Source organism: Tripterygium wilfordii, chromosome 23, assembly GCF_013401445.1.
Source record: "Tripterygium wilfordii isolate XIE 37 chromosome 23, ASM1340144v1, whole genome shotgun sequence".
NCBI classification, from domain to species: domain Eukaryota; kingdom Viridiplantae; phylum Streptophyta; class Magnoliopsida; order Celastrales; family Celastraceae; genus Tripterygium; species Tripterygium wilfordii.
In genome coordinates this window covers 3044195-3050164 of record NC_052254.1, presented here as the reverse complement: position 1 = coordinate 3050164, position 5970 = coordinate 3044195, and the positions used below count along the sequence as shown (strand labels likewise).

General features: G+C 40.8%; 1 pseudogene; it reads right to left on the bottom strand.

The window, feature by feature from the left end:
* Positions 1 to 291: 291 nt before the first annotated feature.
* Positions 292 to 391, bottom strand: LOC119993886 (annotated as a pseudogene).
* Positions 392 to 5970: the final 5579 nt, after the last annotated feature.

Below are 5970 nucleotides of genomic sequence, written 5' to 3'. Positions count from 1 at the left end.
CAACAAAATGTGAGCCTTAAACCATCAATGTTCCAAATGATTCCCAAATTCCATGGAATGGAATCGGAACGACCATATTCACATGTGGGTGATTTTGAATCGGTGTGTACTACTTTTGGTGATGTTACATGCACACAAGAAATTTGAGACTCAAACTTTTTCCATTCTCTTTGAAGGATCATGCAAAACAATGGTTTGAGAACTTGCGCCCCCAATCCATTGCGACTTGGGCGGCAATGCAAGAAGAATTTCTCAACAAATATTTTCCTTCCCACCGTACCATTTCTTATCAAACACAAATCATGAATTTTCATTGCAAAGAACATGAAACTTTCTTCCAAGCTTGGGAGAGGTTTAAGGATTTGTTGTTTATGTGTCCTCACCATGGATTTCAAAATTTTCAAATTGTGAATTTCTTCCACAAATCTTTGACTCCATCTTTGAAGAAATTGGTTTCCACTATGACTCAAGGTGAGTTTTTGAATAGGGATGCCAATGAGGCATTCACTTTCTTTGATGGGTTGGCGGAGGAATCCCGATCTTGGGAAGCTCCTCCACTAACCCGACATGATGTTGTGCCAAGCTCTAGTGGCAAGTTTGTGTTGAATGAAAATGATGACGTGCATGCTAAACTTGCTTTGTTGTCCAAGAAATTGGAGTCCTTACAGTCACAAAAGGCCCCTATAAATGTGGTGGGTGTTGATGACCAAGTTGCTTGTACTTTGTGTGAAAGTAGGGATCATAGGACGGATGAGTGTAATGCCTTACCGGCTTGTAAGGAAGTCCTATTTGGGCAAGGTTACAATGGGAACAATTCTCAGAACTTTAGGAAGCCCTACCCTACCAATCACCAAGGCAACAATTCGTACAATGAGAATTACCCTTGGAGGAATCATCCAAACTTTGGGTGGAGGAATGATGGGAATGTTCAATCCCAATCACTCCCCAATCCACCCCAACAACAATTGCCTCCTCCAAGTGTTGCACAACCACCTCCACAACCTTACATTCCACCTCCTAAGAGGTCTCTTGAAGACACTCTTAACATTTTCATGCAAGCTCAAATAGGGGAGAATCAAAAGGCCACCAAATTCCAAGAACAAACCAATAGGGCCATTGAGGATATTAAGAGTCAAATCACTAAGGTCACCCAAGCTCTCACCACATATGAGAAGGGTAAATTCCCAGCTCAACCATACCCCAATCCATCCAAACAAGCCAATTTGCTAGAATCTACTAGTGGGGGGGTGAGTGGACATGAACAAGCCCAATCCATCCTCACTTTGAGGAATGGGTGCATTGTGGATAGACCCATACCAAATGAGAATGTTGATCAAAGTGATGATGTGCAGAATTTTGGTGATAGAGTGGGGGAAAAGGATGAAGGAAATAGTGGAAAGGAAGAGAGTTTGGAGAAATTTGTGCAGGAAAATGATTCACTAGGTGCAAGTGTTCGGACACCTATTTTGGATTGTCCGGACACTTCATCCAGAAATTCAGAAAAATGTGAGAAAATACCAAGAGGAGAAGAGGAGAGTGAGGGGCAATCATATAGGACAAGGGTAGACACATCTAAGGATAAAGAGTGTATCCCAAGGCCACCATTTCCTCACCGCTTAGGGAAGAAAACCAATGAGGCTCTACACAAAGAGATGTTTGAACTTTTCAAACAAGTGAAAGTGAACATACCTCTTTTAGATGCCATCAAACAAGTTCCCTCGTACGCAAAGTTCCTCAAGGATTTGTGTACCGTGAAACGTAAATTGAATGTGAAGGAGAAGGCTTTTCTTACGGAGCAAGCAAGCTCCATCTTACAAGCCACCACTCCACCTAAATATAAGGATCCCGGTTGCCCTACCATTCCAATAGTCATAGGGAACCATAGGATTGAACAAGCATTGTTGGATTTAGGTGCTAGTGTTAATCTCCTTCCATACTCGGTCTATCAACAATTAGGGTTAGGTGAGCTTAAGCCTACAAGAATTACCTTGCAACTAGCCGATAGATCCGTCAAGATTCCTAGAGGAATAGTTGAAGATGTGCTAGTTCAAGTGGATGAATTCTATTTCCCGGTTGACTTTGTGGTTTTAGATACTCAACCCCTCCCCAGCTTTAGCAAACCAATCTCGGTCCTTCTAGGTAGACCCTTCCTAGCAACTTCAAATGCTTTGATCAATTGTAGGAATGGTGTCATGGTGCTATCTTTTGGGAATATGACAGCGGAGATGAACATCTTTAATGTGTCTAAGCAAATGGGAGAGTTTGAAGACATTAGGGAAGTAGATTGGATCCATTCATATGTTGAGGAGAACTTAGAGAAAACTCTTGCTAGGGATTCGGTGGAAGGTGTGCTAGCTTTGAGTGAAAAAGGTAGTCAATTTTTAGTTGAGGAAGAGGAAATTAATGAGGTTTTGGAGTCTTTAGCTATCCATAGCATAGGACGATTCAACCCACCCATTGAGGAATTAGAACCTTCCAAGACTAAGCTTGAATCATCTTTAGAGCATCCACCAACACCGGAAAGAAAACCCTTACCAAGTGAGCTGAAATATGTGTTTTTGGGAGAAAATGAGTCATACCCTGTCGTGATATCTTCCCTACTTACTTCTTCCCAAGAAGAGAAACTTGTTCAAGTGTTGCAAAGGTATAGAAGGGCAATAGGTTGGACAATTGCTGATTTGAAGGGTATTAGTCCTTTGGTTTGTACTCATAGGATTTACATGGAAGAGGAAGCTAAGCCCATTAGACAAATGCAAAGACGTTTAAATCCGAACATGAAGGAGGTAGTTAGGGGGGAGGTGCTAAAATTGCTTGACGCGGGGATAGTTTATCCCATTGCGGATTCCAAATGGGTATCTCCTACCCAAGTGGTCCCCAAAAAGTCCAGAGTTACGGTAGTTAAGAATGACAAGAACGAATTGGTTCCCACTCGAATTCAAACCGGGTGGTGCATGTGCATTGACTACCGTAGACTCAATATGGTTACTCGAAAAGACCATTTCCCCTTACCCTTCCTTGATCAAGTCCTTGAGAGAGTAGCGGGTAGAGCCTATTATTGCTTCCTTGATGGGTATTCCGGATATAATCAAATAGAGATTGCCTTAGAAGACCAAGATAAGACCACATTTACATGTCCATTTGGAACTTTTGCTTATAGACGCATGCCTTTTGGGTTATGCAATGCTCCGGCTACCTTTCAAAGGTGCATGATGAGTATCTTTAGTGACATGGTTGAGAAAATTGTGGAGGTCTTTATGGATGATTTCTCGGTTTATGGAGATACCTATGATCAATGCCTTGCTAATTTGGCAAGTGTGTTAAAAAGATGTGAGGAGAGCCAATTGGTTCTCAATTGGGAAAAGTGTCATTTCATGGTGACACATGGAATTGTATTGGGACACATTGTGTCATCCAAAGGGATAGAGGTTGACAAGGCAAAAATTGAATCAATTCAAAAGTTACCTCCCCCTACATGTGTTAAAGATGTGAGATCTTTTTTGGGTCATGCGGGTTTCTATAGAAGGTTCATTAATTCTTTTAGTGCCATTGCCAAACCTTTAAGTAACTTGCTTGCTCAAGATGTCTCTTTTGAATGGACACCACAATGTCAAAAAGCCTTTGATGATTTGAAAGGTGCCCTAACCACCGCACCCATTATGCAAACTCCCGATTGGAGTATGCCCTTTGAACTCATGTGTGATGCAAGTGATGTGGCGGTTGGGGCGGTCCTAGGACAAAGAAAAGAAAAAAATGCTCATGTTATATACTATGCTAGTAAGACTTTGAATGATGCTCAAGTGAATTATACCACCACTGAAAAGGAATTACTAGCTATAGTCTTTGCTTTGGACAAGTTTAGATCTTATTTGGTTGGCTCGAAAGTCATCATCTTTACCGACCATGCGGCTTTGAAGTATTTGCTTTCAAAAGCGAATGCCAAACCTAGGTTGTTAAGATGGATTCTCTTACTTCAAGAATTTGACCTTGAAATTAGAGATAAGAAAGGAGTGGAGAATGTAGTGGCCGACCATTTATCTAGACTTCCCGGACAAAATTTGATTTCACATGGCATACCCATCAATGAACATTTCCCGGATGAACAACTCTTCCTCACCAATGCCATCTCTTCCAAATTGACTCCATGGTATGCGGACATCGCCAACTTTTTGGTGTCCGGAAAAATGCCATCTCATTGGAGCAAGATTGATAGATCCAAATTTCTTCGCAATGTGTGAAACTTCTTTTGGGATGACCCCTATTTGTTCAAGTATTGTTCCGATCAAGTGATTAGGAGGTGCATCCCCAATAATGAATTTGAAAGTGTCATGGCCTTTTGCCATAAATATGCTTGTGGAGGCCATTTTTCCTCCAAAAAGACCGCGGCCAAAATTCTTCAAAGTGGCTTATATTGGCCTTCTTTGCACAAAGATGTCCATGCTTATTGCCTATCTTGTGACAATTGCCAAAGGTTAGGTAATTTAGGAAAACGTGAGATGATGCCCCTCCAACCTATTAACATCTTGGAAATTTTTGATTGTTGGGCCATTGATTTCATGGGACCTTTCCCTAATTCATTTGGTTATTTGTATATCTTGGTTGGTGTGGATTATGTGTCAAAGTGGGTAGAGGCTATCCCTTCTCGAACAAATGATCACCAAGTTGTGATAAAATTTTTAAAAGAAAACATTTTCTCAAGATTTGGGATGCCTCGAGCCATCATAAGTGATGGTGGGTCTCACTTTTGCAATGCCCCGGTTAGAACTTTGATGAAACGATATGGCATTTTGCACAAAGTTGGCACCCCATATCATCCACAAACAAGTGGCCAAGCGGAATTGGCAAATAGGGAGATTAAACGTATTCTTGAAAAAACGGTTGGTCCCAATAGAAAAGATTGGTCTTCAAAATTGATTGATGCTTTGTGGGCTTACCGTACTGCATATAAGACTGCCCTTGGAATGTCTCCTTATAGACTTGTCTATGGCAAGGCTTGCCACTTGCCGGTGGAATTGGAGCACAAGGCCTATTGGGCCATTCGCACTTTGAATGACTCCACCGATCAAGTTGGGGGGCATCGCAAACTCCAAATCCAAGAGATTGAGGAGTTGAGGAATGATGCTTTCGAAAATGCCAAAATTGCTAAGCTTAAAATGAAAAGATACCATGACAAGCACATTGTGAGGAAAGTTTTTCACGAGGGACAAAAGGTCCTTTTATACAACTCCCGGTTACACTTGTTTCCCGGGAAGTTACGTACCAAATGGACCGGACCTTTTATTGTCCGCAAGGTTTCCCCATATGGAAGCATTGACATTGATGATCCTAGGAGTGGAAAAACTTTTAAGGTTAATGGCCAACGTTTGAAACCATACTTGGAAAATTTTAATGAATTGGCCAAAGAATGGGACCTTGTGGATCCCACTCCTTCCTAGTGTGCATGAAAAGAGCTCTCTTGTAAATATGTAGTGTTAGATTATTTTTCATTCATTTTTGGTGTGTTTTTGTATGTTCACAATGCATTTTACAATTTGTTCTTGCCTTGTTTATCATGCTTGACATTGGGGACAATGTCTCATTTAAGTTGGGGGGTGAGGGAATATTGTGAATTCATTGTAAACTTGCTTTATTTTGATGTGCTTTTGTGAATATTAAAAAAAAAAATTAAAATTAAAAAAAAATAAAATAAAATAAAATCTTGTTGTGTCATGCTTGGATAGTGTGGTTGGTATTAACTTTTTCAGGATACGCTTCGTTTCTCATGATTCCGATCACTTTTGAAGAGTATGGTATGATTTCCTACCCTCTATCCTATTGTGTTATGCTTTGTTGTTCATACATGCTAGATGGACTTTAGGAAGGGAAGGGTAGATGCTTTTGGGATTCACTACCAATTTCAACGTTAATTTCTTATTCTTATTCGAACGTGCAAGTGTAGAGTAGGTTTCTTGATTTCTTTTGTGAAGTCGAAGC